Here is an 18691-nt window from a genome sequence, read left to right on the forward strand (position 1 = left end):
ATGCAAAGAGAGTATTTATGAAGCTAATGTATGAATCTTCACTGAGCTGGACATAATATTCAATTAAACATAAAAGGTACAATTATGTTCTACATTTTTACAAGTGGACAATTGTACCTTATATACAAGATAAGTCAGAGTTACATATTCGTGGATGTCAAAACACCGGCTTCTGTCAGAACAGAATTGTATTTCATTTGGCTCTGAAATTTAAAACCTGAAGATGATCTCATGGCTCATGAGTTCAAGCCCTGTATCATGAGTTTGAGCCTTGTATCAGGCTCTGCACTGACAGCATGGAGACTGCTCAGGATTCTCTCTCCCCCTCTCTGCCCCTTCTCTGCTCTGTCTCTCAAAATAAATAGAACTTAAAAAAAAAAAAAAACAATATAAGCACATAAATCATGCTCAGGAAAAAAAAAATTCACTGTTTTAAAATCACCAAACTACCAGTAACAGCTGGTGGTTTTGTCTAAAAGACTGTAGCTGTGTAGGGACGCCTGGGTGGCTCAGTCGGTTAAGTGTCCAACTTCAGCTCAGGTCATGATCTCACGGTTCACGGGTTTGAGCCCGCATCGGGCTCTGTGCCGACAGCTCAGAGCCTGGAGCCTGCTTCAGATTCTGTCTCTGCAACTCTCGGCCCCTCCCGTGCTCACACTCTGTGTCTGTCTCTCAATAATAAGTAAACGTTAAAAAAAAATAAAATAAAAAAAGACTGTAGCTGTGTAACCTTAAGTGCTATTTCCCCCTGCCTCTAAGTATCACAGTCGCTCAGTATTCTCCCTCTTAAAATATCAAGGCAACATTAAGCATTAAGCACGTTCTGTTCCGCCTCCTCTCCTTAAGCTAAGGCTGAAATTACCTTCTTCAAAGAATTGAAATAGGATAGCCATTGCCTAAACCAGTTTAATCCCACTAGCTACTTCAAACCATTATATTTCAAAGCCACTTCTATTCTTCTGAAAATACTATCTTCTCATTATATTAAATGCCTTACGGTCTCTTTAGCAACGACAGTATACGTGAAAACTTAAACTCGATTTTATAAATCAATGGTGAGCACGTTGAACATTTTTTAGGGCTAGACCAAAAGGGAGTGATCAGGTGTTTATGGGACTCCACTGTTGCCTTACTTCTCAACAGAAGCTGATATTCATTTTCAGGTCTCCTAGATCAACAACGTCAAGTGTTAACACAAGCTTGGGCACTTCTGTCTGCTCTTACAGTTCTTTACACGCAAGAAGAACTTGAAGAGAGGCTTAAATGTTTACAGGATGTAAAGATCGCTGTACACATTTACCAAGATGAATAAACGTGCTCTATTCTTTAAATTCTACCTTTTGTGCAGGGAATAAGTATTTCATCTGTCTGGACGGACATACTGTTCCTATCAGTTGCTGCTCTTGCCACCTTTAAAGGTCACGTCCCCAGATTTGACTCTGTGAAAAGGGGTCACTCCATAAAGTTTTAAAAAACCCTCTCTACTGACCAATACTGGAATGACTTAACAAAATACACAGCGCATCGTAGCTCTTTGAAAACAATTTTGTTTCTAATTATATCCAGTTCCATGTTACTATTTTCAGCAACCACCCTCTTCTGCAAAACCTTCCTCATACCCTACCAGAGACTGAGCTACTGACCATCCACACCGGGATTGCGAATTCCAGATTGCCGTGCTAACTTAGCTCATTTTGTCTTCCGCTTTTTCATTCCAACCCAACTGAATAGGCAATATCTCCATACTTACATTAAAAAATATGAGATCAAAGTAGTGAAGGGATAAGTTTAAGGATAATTATCTATCAAATGACTAAACGGGAACTTGAACTCAGGTCTCTTCTACCCAAAAGACTAGGACTCACGCCTCTGCCTAACAATTTTGCAAGCTGACGGTCCTCACGCGATACGCATCAGGTATTTACATTTTGTAAGGTAGGGACGCCAGGAGTCATGGATATTTGTGTGTGTAGAATAGGCATGTGATTGTCTCACGTGGTACAGTTTGGGTCTTTGTGGAAATTTTACAGTTCCGTGCAAGCACTCCGACAGCCTTCTCCTAATATTGTGACGGTCCTCACAAACTTCCATATTCAAGATTAGCTGGGGCAGGTGATCTTCCCACAAGCCAGCTTCACAACGAACCTGTGTGTGTGTCTTCAAGAGTGAGCTGTGAGCTCACACTCAAGAGACAGAACTACAGTGCATCAGCAGGCTTCACCACGCAAAAGACAGGGACACAGTTACAAATGGTCAGACGGTGTAGCAGGCTCAACTACAATTCGGAATCACTGAGAGGAAGGTTCTAGAAAGTGCTATGCGGTCGCTATGCAAAATACAGATGCCACAATGTCAAGTGGCAGTAAAACTTCAGAAATATCATGGAAGGTAACCACGGCCACATCGTAATTGTTTTCTCTAGAAAAACCAACAATTCCATCTTGTGAAAGTAATGCCTACATTCTCGTGTTAAACTCACTGGGACTCTACTGGCTTACTAAGGGGTAAAAAATATTAAAACTATTTCAGAAATTAGGGGCGCTTGGGTGGCTCAAACTGCGTAAGCGTCCAACTTTGGCTCAGGTCACGATCTCACGGTTTGTGGGTTCCAACCCCATGTTGGGCTCTGTACTGACAGCTCGGAGCCTGGAGCCTGCTTCGGATTCTGCCTCCCTCTCTCTCTCTGCCCCTCCCCACTCGTGCTCTCTCTCTCTCTCTCTCAAAAATAAACATAAACTAAAAACGTTTTTGTAGCATTTCAGAAATTAATAATTGAGTGCTAAAACTTCCAAAAGTTTGGTTCTGCCTGCTAAAGGTAGTATTTACACTGGATTGGAATAATAATTCATCGGTTAGCAGAAAAAAGCCTCCAAGCTGATCCCTGGATCTCTGATGCCTCACAAGAAGATCCTCTCTACTGGGAAGCTAGTGCGACGTCAGGTGGGGGCATTAAAATATCCTGATGGGAAAATGCCAATGCGGGTAAACTATTATAGAAATGCAAAAGAGCACGCCACAGTCAACCACGGATAAACATCTCTACCTAAAGCAAATTTACTGTTTAAAAAAGAAATAGTTTGTATACGACGTGCTTGGTTCCATGCCATGCGCTTGCTTAAGAGGTTGATTCTACCTTTAGCTGAAGCCGTGTATTTTCTCATCTGTTTAGGGCAGCTGTCAAGTAATGAGAGTAAGCGGTGCCATTTTAATAAGGAAGTCTTTTAATGAAATATAATAGGTCACAAATACCTAATTTCTGCTCTTTACTGTAATTGCCAGTCTTTACTCTAACTGCCACTTTAACAATCTTTTCCAAACGCTGCCACAAAAGATGAACAAATCAAGGGTATTAGCGTGTGTGTATATTTACAGCTTCTTGCTGTCAAAGGCTGCGTGGCCCCAGTCCCAACTCCAGCAAGCTGTATGAGGATCTGTTTCTTTTGATGGAGGCATCCTGTTCCAGGTTATGAACGCATCTGAATTAATCTCTTTTTCATGGCTACATGAGCAAACGCACACTCAACAATGCACAGGAGAAATGCTGACAAAGTTATAGCACAGTATTACACCTTCAGGAATATCACAGACACTTTTCCCGTCACTGTGGGGGACTGTACGTGTTGCCACTTCATTCTTCTTCGGTAAATCCTCTGCTCCGTCAGTTATTAATTCACAATTTCAAAAAACACTGTTTATGTATAGTTCAAATGGCGTCTTTATAAGGTAAATTTTCAGTTCTCACGAGCATCAGGTTTATGTGCACGTGCACTTAAACTACAAACAAAACTCCGAGAGCTGGCTACAAAAATTAATACGGCGGATCTCAAAGAGAGAAAACACAACTCTGATTTTGATTTTTAAAAAGCACATTCGTTGTAACTGTTTTACCACGGCCCCATTTTAAGTTTATGGTTAAAGAGCCTTCAAGAACATAATTCCCTGGAAACTTCCTTACGTGATAATCCTTTCCTCTTTTTATGTTGAGCATCCTGTTTTTTTAACCAGTATCGTTCTGAATTTGGTAGCAGTCTTCCTACTTTAGTATCAGAAGCCCTGGGCACAAACGGTAGCAGTTTTATATGAAGTTTGCCCAGGTTTGAAAGGGGAGGCTTCCCTGAATCGGACTAGCTCACTGTGAAAAGAAAACCATGACAACTGTTTGCACCTCTCGCTTTATTATTACATCCGGCCTGGTCACTCTCAGAAATTCAGTCTATTACGGTTGCTAGGAGTCTGTTGCTGTGCAACGTAGAAGGGTATGCTGTGCTGTCAGGCTAAGGAGTGCTAATAAACCTGTAGGCTTCCCTCTCGGAGTCTGACCAGTGTGCTTAAAGGGCTTAACACTTTTCAAGAGTGACCGGCCCACAATTCAAGACACATCCTACTAAAAACAAGTCACACTGAGAGATTTCTCACAAAGGAACAAAACGCTAAACATACACAAATATTCAAAATGTATCCTCAGAATCCCTAACTAATTTGGTAAAACAAACAAAGAACAGATTATGATCTACATTTCAATTATACCACCTACTATCCCCAAGCTTTTATTTCCATATAGTCCCCTAAAAGGTTATAATGGACATAAATGAACAGAGAAAGTTTCAGGGGGGATAAAAGAGCAGTACTAAGTACCTTCAACTTTGATTTAAAAGTATCTCGTACTTATATAAATTCCATTAATGGAAAAATAAACTAAACCTAGGAATCCAAAAGTACTTAAGTTAGCAAAAAACTAAACAGCATTCTCCCCACATCCCCAGGGCCACAAAAAAAAATGAAAATAACAACAAAAAAAATCGAGAAAATGAAGAAATTCCAGATTTCATTTTATTATAAAAACAGAGAATTTTTTTCACTCCTTTGCTCAGTAATGACTTTATATTAATTCTAAACCTATCACAGGCATATTCTAGAACTTTACAGATTAACAAATAAGTTATTCACAGAATTTCATTACAAATAGATGGCATTACTTGAATGTAAATGAGAAGAAAAAAGTCTATCAATAAAATACTGCTAACAAATTGTGTAAAAAGGAATTTGAGAAGTGGGCAGCGGTTAAGAGAGGACTTCTAGCTACTTGAAAAGAAGAAATTTTTTGACTCTTATTTACTTATATTTGATAGGCCTTTTTCATAAAGTATCTGAAAACACAAATAGATGAAGCTGGTTTACCATAAAATACCAAAGACCATAAAGATAAATACAAATAATATAACTTTACAATAATCATCTTAACCATAAAAATATTTCTAACATTTTCTAAGGATATTTTGGCTATACAAATAATGCCTACAACTTCTTCAAGTTAAAAACAGATTTTTTTTTTTTTTTGTTAAAGTCAGGCAACATCTTCCCTATAGCCATCGCAATATTTATTCCTTCCATCTAACTACTCTGAACTGGGAACGCTTTTTAAAATAGTGTCAGCTGCACTACCATATTCTTTTTTAAAGAGCCTTGTATACCTGTCCTTCAAGGGTTGTTTCTATTTCTTCTTCTCATTACACACTCTGGGAAGCAGACTAAAGGAATTTAAGTATTTTTTCTAAAGTACCAAGAAACAACAAACAGAGGAATGCAGAACACTATCCAAAAAAGAAAGACAAAGAATCCAATAATAAAGGAAAGCTGATGCAGGCCAGGAGGTGGGAAGGCCAGCATCTGACCGAAGAACAGAGACCAAGGCAGGAAGATAAAGGCTTGGCTAAGAAGGTTTAGAACTGCAACAGCCTAAATGTAAAGCCAAGCAGAGCAGAACAGAACAAATGGGAGGAAAGGGGCAGAAAGGATGGGACAAGAGTGTGTTAGAAAGAGAGCACGTGAAGGAAAATCTGCAGAAAGAAACGGGGACTCATTTCACACGTGGAAAAAAGAAACATATGAAAGTTTTATGTTCAATAACATCATTTTCCTTGATCCATCTTTAATTCTTAAGAGGGCATGCGTGCAACAACTCAGAAAACGTTCTTAAAGATGCAGTGATATCAATAACGTTTATGATGTAAAAGCCAAGCGAGGAGTTGAAGACTCACGTTTACAATGAAGGAATTTGACCACTTTGGATTCTCATTTAGGATAAGAAAAATTTAACTGAATTCTAAAGCTGCAGGACCTAATCTATGAAAGTGTTTCTTAAAGTAACAAAAATGGACTTTTCCCAAGAAGAACAAAACCTTAAAACACACACACACACACACACACACACACACACGGTTAATGAGGTCATTAAAGCCAGATTCTACTCAGGAGTTCTACCGTTCACAGGGTATATGTGGACAGATGTGTACATTTTTAAAGCAGTTACTTAAGAGTTGGTCAGCTGCTAGTCAAGAGTATTTAAACCATACTGGACAAATCTGCTCTGAAGGAATCCAAGTTCTAAACTGGCTATATTAACACTTAGGATCCTGTCAGGCACTATTAACTAAAATGCAATGGGGCAAAATAAGGAATAAAAATTTTCTAAAGGAGAATGGATATCCCATAGCAGAAGTGTTGTTGGAAAGAGCCTTCTGGTACTTACTGGTTCCTCATGTCTTTGAAATCACAAAGCCACAATAATTAGAAAGTGTGGCATACTTCAAAGAAACCATAGGAGTATGTAACTATAGAGAATAACATACTCATCCGTGGAATTAAGCCTCGTTTTTGCACGCAGCAGTCTTCTACAATTTGTAATACCCTATCATACTTGATTCATCTCCCTATACCCACCTTCAAAAAAAAAAATCAAAGATCCTTCGTAAATGTTGGCTACTTATTGAATTCTGAATTTTAAATTTCATAAACGTTTTGTCAAAAAATTGTAGCTTCTCTGATAAATTGCATAATCAGGGTAGGTCACCAGTGAATTACAGGTTATAATTCTTTTCAGTGTCATATTTTACCAATTATAAAAAGAAATCGCAATGACAGCCATTAGAGATCACATTATTGCTCCTTCTTGCTGACAGATTTCCCAAAATACATTTTTAAAAAAATTTTTTTAACGTTTATTTATTTTTGAGGCAGAGAGAGACAGAGCATGAACGGGGGAGGGGCAGAGAGAGAGTGGGAGACACAGAATCGGAAGCAGGCTCCAGGCTCTGAGCCGTCAGCCCAGAGCCCGACGCAGGGCTTGAACTCATGGACCGTGAGATCGTGACCTGAGCCGAAGTCGGACGCTTAACCGACCAAGCCACCCAGGTGCCCCATCCAAGATACATTTTTATATGATTTCTATAATTTCTTTGCCAAAGTCAAAAGGATATCAATATACAAAGGAAGCAGGTTTTTTTTCATTTTTTAAGTATTTAAAAAAAAATTTTTTTACATTTATTTTTGAGAGAATGAGACAGAGCGCAAGCAGGGGAGGGGCAGAGAGAGAAGGAGACACAGAATCTGAAGGAGGCTCCAGGCTCCGAGCAAGCATTCAGCACAGAGCCCAATGCAGGGCTCAAACCCACAAACCGTGAGATCATGACCTGGGCCAGAGTCGGACGTTCAACCGACTGAGCCACCCTGGCGCCCCTAAATATTTTTATCGTATTCATTTTTGAGAGAGAGACAGAGCACAAGTGGGGCAGTGGCAGAGACAGAGAGACACAGAATCCGAACCAGGCCCAACGCAGGGTTCGAACTCACAAACCAGGAGATCATGACCTGAGCCGAAGTCAGATGTTTAACTGTTTAACTGACTGAGCCACCCAGGCACCCCAGCAGTTTTTTAATATTAAAATTGATAAAAGGAATGTGATACAAACATCTGACTAGAAGAGTGTTATCAATCCAAAACATATTTTAAAACTTCTTAAAAACCACTTTCACTTTGTACCTATTGCTACTCACGTTTATACATTCAAAAATTTGAAAGAAGGTATTAAGCCAACCGAAAAAAAAAAAGGTACAATACTGGATCAATCAATTTCTGAAATGCCTAATTGGGCATACTGAAAAAGGCACCTTAAAATACATTCTATAAATCCAAGGGACAGTTTCAGTTACATCACATTGTAAATGCCAAAAACATCAAAGATACATATTTCACACTTTTTTTGTGATAGCAGATACACAAAAAAACGTTAGAAAACCTAAAAAGAAACAAACCATCTTCATAAAGGGATAAATGTTACTCTGTCACAGAACACTAGCAAAATTCTGCACAGCAAAGGACACAATCAACAAAACTAAAAGGCAACCCATGGAATGGGAAAAGTTATTTGCAAATGACATATCGGACAAAGGGCTAGTATCCAAAACCTATAAAGAGCTCACCAAACTCCACACCCAAAAAACAAATAATCCAGTGAAGAAATGGGTAGAAGACATGAATAGACACTTTTCTAAAGAGGACATCCGGATGGCCAACAGGCACGTGAGAAGATGCTCAACGTCGCTCCTCATCAGGGAAATACAAATCAAAACCACACTCAGATATCACCTCACGCCAGTCAGAGTGGCCAAAATGAACAAATCAGGAGACTATAGATGCTGGAGAGGATGTGGAGAAACGGGAACCCTCTTGCACTGTTGGTGGGAATGCAAACTGGTGCAGCTGCTCTGGAAAACAGTGTGGAGGTTCCTCAAAAAATTAAAAATAGACCTACCCTATGACCCAGCAGTAGCACTGCTAGGAATTGACCCAAGGGATACAGGAGTACTGATGCATAGGGGCGCTTGCACCCCAATGTTTAGAGCAGCACTCTCAACAATAGCCAAATTATGGAAAGAGCCCAAATGTCCATCAACTGATGAATGGATTAAGAAATTGTGGTTTATATACACAATGGAGTACTACGTGGCAATGAGAAAGAATGAAATATGGCCTTTTGTAGCAACGTGGATGGAACTGGAGAGTGTTAGGCTAAGTGAAATAAGCCATACAGAGAAAGACAGATACCATATGTTTTCACTCTTAGGTGGATCCTGAGAAACTTAACAGAGGACCATGGGGGAGGGGAAGGGAAAAAAAAAAAAAAAAGAGGTTAAAGTGGAAGAGAGCCAAAGCATAAGAGACTCTTAAAAACTGAGAACAAACTGAGGGTTGATGGGTGGTCGGAGGGAAGGGAGGGTGGGTAATGGGTATTGAGGAGGGCACCTGTTGGGATGAGCACTGGGTGTTGTATGGAAACCAATTTGACAATAAATTTCATATAAAAAAATTAAATTAATTAATTAATAAAAAAAAAAAAAAAACAGAACACTAGCAAAGTGTCTTTGTGGAGCCTGTACTAAATTGGAAGCTTTAGATTTAATTCCAACTCAAAATCTGAGACCATAAATATGAAAGGTCACTTTTTAGAATTTTAAGTGACATTTGTCTAGAAAGTCCCCTTTATTCTCTTTGTGATTATTTGTGCATCCCTCCATCCCTCCATCCACGGGACAGGGGGCAGACGGGGGTGACACAACATGGCAGAGCAGAGGAAGAGACTGGTAATCTGAGCACTAAGCATCAGTCTCTTTCCACACTGGTTCTCTTTCCACAGGTAACAAGTGAGGCAAACAGTGACAGGGTCAGGGGGAGTGAAGACGCAAGTAAGGGAAACAGTGACGGGGTAGGGGGGAGTGAAGAGGTAGGTAAGGGAAACTGACGGGGTAGGGGGAGTGAAGAGGTAAGTAAGGGAAACAGTGACAGGGTAGGGGGGAGTGAAGAGGTCAGTAAGGGAAACTGACAGGGTAGGGGGGAGTGAAGAGGTAGGTACAGTTGAGACAAGATTCACCAGGAACTGTTAACTATTAAAGCAGGGTAATGGATAATGGGAATTCATTTCATTAGTTCATCAAACTATTCTATTTTTACATAGGTTTACATTTTGCCAACATAAAAAGTTGGGGGGTGGGGGGTGAGGTGGGTAAGACGGTAGACCTGCTCTTCAAAATCTTTTAGAGCTCCTACATGTTTTCGTAAACATGGTGGCAGCGCAGACAAGTGATAATACTAAATTTAGCCTCTTCAACTTTTTATTTATTTATATTTTTAATGGCAGATACACCAGGAGCTCAAGTTCAAGAAACGCTGGCCTACAGGTTGCTAAAATGTGGGCACATCGGACTCCCTTCAGACCCGAACACCTGGGTATATCTGCAAGTATGATCATTTAACCAGCCTTTAAGGATGGAAAGTAGGATTAGAAATAAATACTATGTATATAATTATAGAAGTTCAAACAGAGAAAGGTAGTTTTTGTTTGTTTAATAATCCACAGCAGTTCCTGCTTCCTTAACTTAAAAATGTTAAAAATACCTCATACTATACTATACTGTATTATATTATATTATATTATATTATATTATATTATATTATATTATTATATTATATATTTTGTACCATTTTTGAAGTATTCCAATACAGCTACAATAGCCTCAAATACTGTCAAACTGTACATTTCCTAATGGATGACAGGCACATAATGCTGAATATGTGACACTGAACTGAAATGGAAAATACGATTTTGACATCAGTACACTGAAAATCTCATTCTAAAAATATCAGTATGACAATCTATTTGTCAAAATAACAGAGTTCTAGACAACTTGATTCCATTAGTAACTTTTATTTATCTAAATAACTTCTCATTTATGTCTTTCTGCATATACCAAATTTTACAAATAAATGCAATTCATAAATCCATGATTAAAGGTGACTAGATAATGGCAGAACACGCTGCCACACAGACGTGACATTGTGGTTTCACATCTGGGACACTGAAGAGCATTTGATCACAGAAGCCGTCATCCACAGATTCTCTCTCGGTTTGAATCACCCACACAGGCAAAGCGAGAGTGTAACCAACAAACTGCCATCTAGCTAATTCTAATTTCCATTTGCCCATTAATTGTGATTTTTTTTCTTTTTTTAATGTTTCACGTATCGATTCTTTCCGAATTTTTAGGACACGTTTTGTTACGAGCGTTTCAGAAGGCTCCCACTTGGAAGCAGGGAGGGTGGGCCTGAACGTTTTAATATCCGCTCCCTCCGCAAGAGAAAAACTAAACCAAACTCAAAGTGGTTTTTGAAAGAGTCTCTTACTCTGCTTGTTTCCTTCTAGAAAACAAGGTTCAGTCAAATATATCTCAAAGTAATGTATAAGTAAAAAGGCTATAGATTCAGGGCAAAGCATGTAAAATAATAAAAGGCAAAAAAGGGGAAGGCAGAAAGAAAAGGACCGTGTAAGGGCAAATATAAGCAACTAGGACTCTTCAGTATAGAAGACAGGCTAGCGTCAATTAGGGTGTCAATATTATAAATCTGTAAAGCCACACTTGAAGACATACACAAAATGTACTTCTGTCAGAGTTTACTCAAATGTCACCTTCTCTATCAGGTCTTCCTCATTCCTATTTGAAACTGCAACCCCTCATCACCCATCCTATGACCCCTCTTCCTTTCTTTGTTTCTCCAGAGCATCTGCAACCGTCTATTATAAAACTCATTCATGTTGCCAACCCCCCATCCCCAGTTCTGTGAATGCAAGCCCCCCAAGGGCGGGGACCCGGCCAGTTTTGTGCACTGCTGTCTCCTCCACACGGTGGGTGCCAATATTTGGTCAAGAAATAAGTGGATGAATACACAAACTGAAAATGAGCTTGTCCACCGGAACGGACTCTAAAACTGAACGGAGCCCCTGGAGTCTAAAAAGAGGGTCTCATCAACTCGAGACGGTAGTGAATGAAAACACACAGGTTAAGAGGAGAGCTGAGCTGGAGGGACCTATAGATGACAGTTCATATTTAAAAACAAAGCTCTTCCAGGGGAAAGTCTCTGCAGTAGACATCAAAGCAAATAACCCTACCTTACAACAGTGCCACCCTCAGTGGAATATCAAACGCAAACACAGACCTAACCACCGTAATAATTCTATGCTGATGCCACCAGCTGCCTTGGGGTAAGCTCGGAACTCGTGTCCTGTCTCTGCACTTTTGACATCCCAAAAGGAACAGGGACAATCGGTAGCAAAAGGTGAAACTCAAGAGTTTGGGGTATTCGAAGCAGCCCCCCCAAAAGCAAAGTTCTCACAATGCCCCCCACATTTCTCCCATAACAAGCAGCATTAGGAATTCCCATACCCTGCCACAACCAGAAAACAGGAGAAAGGTACTGGATCCTAACAAGTCACTTACCAACTTTTGAAATTAAGAAATTAGTCTTATTAGACACTAAGGAAAATCCCAGGCAAGCCTAAAATTTCATGCACACACCCATACATAGGTATGCACATGCACACACACACACACACACACACAGATATGAAATTCATGTATACCTACAGAGTTACTTCACAAAATGTCATTTGAAACGGTGAGAGGAAACCTAAAGCCAGCCCAAAACTACCACATGATGCTGTATATGAAGAAATATACAAAATTCATGAATTTATGACATTAAGTCCAGTTTTTAAAAATACGAAGTAAACAAAGGTGCCTGGGTGGCTCAGTCGGTTGGGCGCCCAACTCTTGATTTCAGTTCACGATCTTCTTGTTTGGGAGACCGAGCCCGGCATCGGCTGATGCTCCAGGCTGACCGTGCGAAGCCTGTTTGGGATTCTCTCCCCCCCATCCTCTGCCCCTCTTTCTCTCTCAAAATAAATATACTTTTTAAAAAAATACTACGAAGTAAATCCATTTGGAATAAAAAACTGCATTGCTCTAATGGTCATTATAAAATCAAGGTTAGACAAAATCATAAAATGGTTAAATGTTGGGTTTTTTTTAGTTTATTTATTAGTTTTGAGGGAGACAGAGTGCAAGCGGGAAAGGGGAAGAGAGAGAGGGAAAATCCCAAGCAGGCTCCCACACCGTCAGCACAGATGCAGAACTCAAACTCAAGAAACTGTGAGATCATGACCTGAGCGGAAATCACGAGTCTGCCATTTAACCGACTGAGCCACCCAGGCACCCCATTAAATCTGTTTTCTATAATTTGATTAGAGATGAAGATAATCTGAGATTTAGTAATTACTCATCGATTACTTCTACTAGGAAAGGACATTGGGTTTTGTGCTGAGTTAAAGAAACCATTGTGCAGTCTTCTGCCCTCAGGAAGCTTATAAACAATTTGGAAAGATCCAATGTTTACAAAAATCTAAATCACAATTCCCAATCAGTGCCAGGGTTGGTAAGACCTTCATCAGAAGTGAACTCATCAAGTTAGGAACCACTCTAATTTAGGAATGATGAATTTAACTAGGGTGGGAAACATATCCTAAGTACCCTAAAGCATGAGAACCGTGGAGAAGAGAAAGGACAGGGCAGAATTCAAGTGACCCTAGGGGAGTAACAGCAATCGCCATGGACTCAGCACTGAAATGTCAGACACAGTGCTGTTTGCCTGTGTCCTGCGATGTGATCTTTGAAACGATCTTTTAAGGTCGATTATATGAGCCCTATTTCACAGAGTTCAAGTAATCTGCCTAAGGGTAAACTAATAATCAGTAGCAGAGCTGAAATTCAAACCCAGGACTGTTCATTCTGAAGTCAGGCTCTTACCCAATCAATCACACATCACCATACGCCAGGCTAGCCACAAAAGAGAATCTACAGGGCAGGTGGTGAAATACAAATTTGGAAATGTACACTGGACTGTAAACTTCTCCTTGCGGCACTGTGGTAGTTTCACAGCACTCAATACATATTGCTTACATGATTTTGATGAGGAGGCAATGAGGAACCCTAAAAGATGCTGAAGAAGCCTGAAACTCCGGGCTATCTGAAAACATCCAAAGCACCTTCTTTTTAGAGGATTTTATTAATCCTATTTAGAAACACTTTAAGTAAAATTTTAACCAGATTGTAATTTCATAAGATACTAAGAATATATTCCATGTTTCAGATTCTTCCTCTTTACATCCAACAAATACAGCAGCCTAGTATTTAGTTACTACAGTAACTGAATCTCTGTATTCAAATCTCAGTTGAAGACTTCCCAGGATCTAGCTAGCGCTCTCTCTCTTAATATGAATTACACTCTTAATACTTGTATTTTTCGTTCCAGCCAGTAGGTTCACTGGCAGATCAGGAATATAGTTAACTCTAAAAGGAAATGATTTGAATCTCCCCCAGCCCCTCCCAAAAAACAAACAAACAAAACAAACAAAAAAACGCTTTTCTCCATTTAACAGAAAGAAAAGTCAGTTTAATGCACTGTATTCTCAGTCTCTCCATTCAGATGGAACAACAGCATTAGATTTTTAAAAACTCCTCAAGACAGAGAATGAGGAACTTCTAGGCAAAACTGCAAGAGCTAACTAATATTTCATCATTCCTTTGTTTATCGCACCTCCGTTTTTATTGAAGGTGAAGATAAATCCAAAGGGAACAGTTTTACAAGAAAGGTCTGTCCATGGGGACTTACCTTGTTAAGAGCAAATGACAAATGGTTTTCCCCTATAGGAAACCTACTCCTGTTTTATATAAATGTATCCTTTCAGCTCTGGTACCACAAATGAGGCTGGGAAGAGCATCAGATTACTGCTAGAAAGTACATTTATTTGCTATTTTCTTGGTCTGTCTTCAATGGGTTGTTTCAAATAACCAAGAGGGTTGGTGCTCAAATTGGGCACCTTTCTCACAAAACAGGATACCAAAACTAAGTGTGACCTCATAGATGTACTTACATAACACACACACACACACACACACACACACGACAAAATCTTGGTAATTACTTATTCCTGCCAGTCTCCTACTATTAATCAGTAAACAGCATATCCTTCCAAAAATCCAGATTAAGAAAACAAGAAGTCATACAATAGCATGGCTGCTGGGGCTGCCTCTGGTTGCTATGGAACACCGGGCAGGCCCCTGGCTCATTCCGCCGGCTCTCTGAGCGCTGCAACACCTTTAACACCCAGCCTGGGCAAGTCTCAGCTTGTACCACCGACATCAGCGGCCAGCATTTTACTTCTGTCCTGGAAGAATGACCTACAGGAAACACTGTTTCAGTTTTTAAAATTAATAATCCACCGGATTTTTACAACAATCTTTAGAATGATTAAAATCACCCTTACCCTCAAAACAGTAAAGAGGTGTGTGCCCAGTGGGAGAATTATTTACACGAATACATTCATTACGACACAGGTCACTAACATGCAGCAACCAGCAAGGAGAAATACAACGATAGGGATAAAAATATAACAATCCTTTTAAAAAAAAATCTAGCATATATATTTCCCCTTAATATACAGCCTACTTGTGATTTGGGAAAATATTGAAAAATTTTATTTCTATGTCGTTCTAAAACAAAGCAATTAAGGAATGGCCAGTATGCCAAAACCTACAGCTGGAAATCATAAAAAATTAAGACATTTACTCAAACCTTACACAACTATAAAACTTTAATGCTTTTTCTAGAAAAAAAATAAAATAAGGGGGGTGGAGGGTGGGCAGAGGAGGGGATTGGCCTAAACAACCTCCAAAATCTGTTCCAGCTTAAAAGTTCGGATTCTAAAATAAAACATCCTAGTTATGTCTCCACTGGAATCCCACATATTTGTGCCATTTGGAAGCATGTGTAACTCCGGCGACAGACTTTGTCACCTCTTTCATCTCTCCCGGAGCAGCCTGGATGCCCCTCTGGGTCAGCTGTGCAGAGACAGAGGAAGGAAGGGGGCTGAAGAGGAAGACAGTAGAGCAGTTAAACAGAAACAGGTGGAGAGGCTGGAGGTGAGCCCCTGACGGACGAAGGCACTTCTCCTAGGGGGTCTGAGGTTGCAACTCCAGACCCAAAGGCCTAGCGGCTCCACAAAAACAGGGTCGGGTTCTGAAATACCAATTCCTGAACGAAGCTCTTCTTTGGTGTTCTTCCAAATTAGAATATTAAGTTGTCTGCTAATGGGGAGTTATTCCCATGCGGAGTAAGCGGACCAAGATTACACTTTTCACATTGGAAATGGCTTGTTTCTAAATGACGTCATGTGACATAAATGAAACGGGAGTCAATTTTTTTTATCCTTTAAACACTAGAATTAAATTACCAGGGCTTTTATTGACACTGTATTGAACGTAAAATAATAAAAATCACAGAAAACATTATTACAAATAATGTTTACACTGATGTTGCATTAAGTTCATAATAAAATCCTCTATAAATATTAATGAAATTAACACGTATTCCATCATATTTTGTTTTGCAGGGTTACATTTATGTTTTGTTCAAACACTGGCTAATTAAGCTATATTTATAGTGGCATTCTCTTGTATACGTCACATCTTCTATCTGCTTTTGGAAAGCTTAAATATGTGAGAATCTGATCATTTAGATGTTACTAGGACCTATAACTTAGATATTTCCTAATGGCAGAAGGAATTAACTACAACCCTTGGAGAAAAGAAATGGTATTTTAGCTATGGGATCAGATCGTTTAATTAGTGTGTCACTTTACCACTCTGTCTGGCTAGCAATAACCCCGCAGTAGAAATATTTTAAAAGACTGCCAAAATATTTTATGAAGTCATATACATTTCTATGGAACCTTCTGGATCAGAGAGAAGTTTAGCAATTAAAGTTACATAACCAAAAAATGCAGGCGTTATTTAATGTAGTGAATTTACTCCTTCGTGCCTTATTCATCTAATTAAACAACAAGAAAACTCTGCTTTCAAGTAACGAGATTTAGGTCTACATTTTGTGCTGTTTATTAAAATGCCATTAATCATTGTTTGTTATACATATTAGTCTGCTCATTACAGAATAATTTCCAACATGAATAATGGATTTTTTTTTTTTTTGGCTATAGACTCTAGCATTGGAAAATATGCTTCTTCCACACCTGACTTCAGTCAACATTAACCTGCTGTGACTGATGCCCTAAGTTATCAGGACATCCACTGTCACCAATGGATGGCTCTCTCTTTATAGATAGGCCATTACATCCCACAACCGAGCAGCTAGCTCTGAAGGGAGTATCTTAGTGGTTGGTCTCTTCTCTCGGCAACTTACAAAGTGGCTTGTCACAGTTCATCCAATCTCCCTACACACAAGTCAAAAGAGTGATGTACAAAAGACAAACACCGTTGCACCTCTGAGGGGTGTGTCTCACGCAGCTGTCTTCCTGTGTCCTGCAAACATGAGCTGCTGTCCTTGGGCTTGCCGCCTTTATAACGACAGGTCAAATTTCAAGTAGGAGAGCCTGGAATTACTAAGCAAAACACCTGACAAATAACTGAGAACAAACTTCCTGATTTAGAAATGCTGTGCTGAGAAAAAAATAACAGGAAGATTGATGAAGATCAATCACTCTTAAATATTTTGTCTTCAACATAATGTAAGCATCTTTTCAAGCCTACATTGAGTCTTGGTTAACAAATTTAATTTTTTTCAGAGAAACACAGAATAAAGAGGGGTTCAAGTTTATTTCAATAAACAAATATTTCAAATGGTATAGCTTTAAGAACAATAGAGGGTACTAATCATTAAATATGTGTGATGAGCACAGGGGGTTCATTATGCTTTTCTCTCTACTTCAGTATGTTTTAAAAATCCCAAAATAAGAAAGTTTTAATTATATATACATTTATAGTGTACAGTTTTCCACTACCTATTGGCTTCCCAAATGGAAAGTGCTTTAGATATCAGATATGCTAATGAAATCCCAGCTGAATATATTCATTTTGGATGTTTCACATATAACTTCATAATAATAAAATAATTATGAGGAAATGGACACATCTCAACTTCATGCTTTTCTACATACAACATGAAGTAAACGTACAACCCCAAGCAGTAACAAAGGTCCCACAGACTTACGATAAATATTTTCATCAAAATATTATATTGTCAACAAAGTACAAGCGTCTCCTATTAGTTAAAATCACAATAAGGCAAAAACAATGACTGTTTCTCCAGCCAATTATGTCACCATTCATACTTTGATTTATCCACTTTATCTTAATCTCTCTTCTCAAAGTCTCCACTAATTTCATCTAACTGCATTTTCAGTAACTTCTTCTTTCCTTTTTTGTGCTTCCAGATTCCCAAATATCAGCTCTTGTCATCTTTGTAGACTTCCACAATTTCAAACATTAAAAAATATGTTCACATAGCTGGGAATATGTCATTTTGGTCTAATACTTTATTTCTCTCTCTTCTTTCAAAATGCTCCCTATGGGGCGCCTGGGTGGCTCAGTCGGTTAAGCGTCCGACTTCGGCTCAGGTCATGATGTCGCGGTCCATGAGTTTGAGCCCCGCGTCGGGCTCTGTGCTAACCGCTCAAAGCCTGGAGCCTGTTTCAGATTCTGTGTCTCCCTCTCTCTCTGACCCTCCCCCATTCATGCTCTGTCTCTCTCTGTCTCAAAAATAAATAAACGTTAAAAAATAAAAATAAAAATAAATGCTCCCTAAAACCCAATGGAAATCTGAGTCTTCAGGATTCCTAAATTAACCAAAATAGTATTGGCCCTAAATACAAATTGATATAAACTCTTTAGTTCCTCACCCAAAAATAAAGCTAAAGGGCAACAGTGGAGAACTACAAGCTTACAGACAAACGTACCCAATTCTCTGAGGCCTCTCCTAGCATGTTTTTGAATCAAATATCAGAAATAATGTTAACAGCAGTGGTGGTAATATTGTTAGATACACTGAATATGGCAGACGGGGTTTACACAGCCCTTAAAATGACCCTTCTTTTTCTCTACACCATACTAATCATTTAGTTCATACTCTACCTTTTCCAATTATATGATCCTGCCCCGATTTACCCTGATT

The 18691-nt window shown here is 39.2% G+C and overlaps 1 protein-coding gene across 8 annotated transcripts in view; it reads right to left on the reverse strand.

Annotated features, from left to right (window-relative positions):
* The window catches only part of RFX3 (regulatory factor X3), a 287861-nt gene that overhangs the window by 256576 nt on the left and 12594 nt on the right, over positions 1-18691 (reverse strand). The gene's annotated exons all lie outside the window — the stretch shown is intronic.

The sequence above is a fragment of the Acinonyx jubatus genome, chromosome D4 (assembly GCF_027475565.1).
Source record: "Acinonyx jubatus isolate Ajub_Pintada_27869175 chromosome D4, VMU_Ajub_asm_v1.0, whole genome shotgun sequence".
In the NCBI taxonomy this organism is placed as follows: domain Eukaryota; kingdom Metazoa; phylum Chordata; class Mammalia; order Carnivora; family Felidae; genus Acinonyx; species Acinonyx jubatus.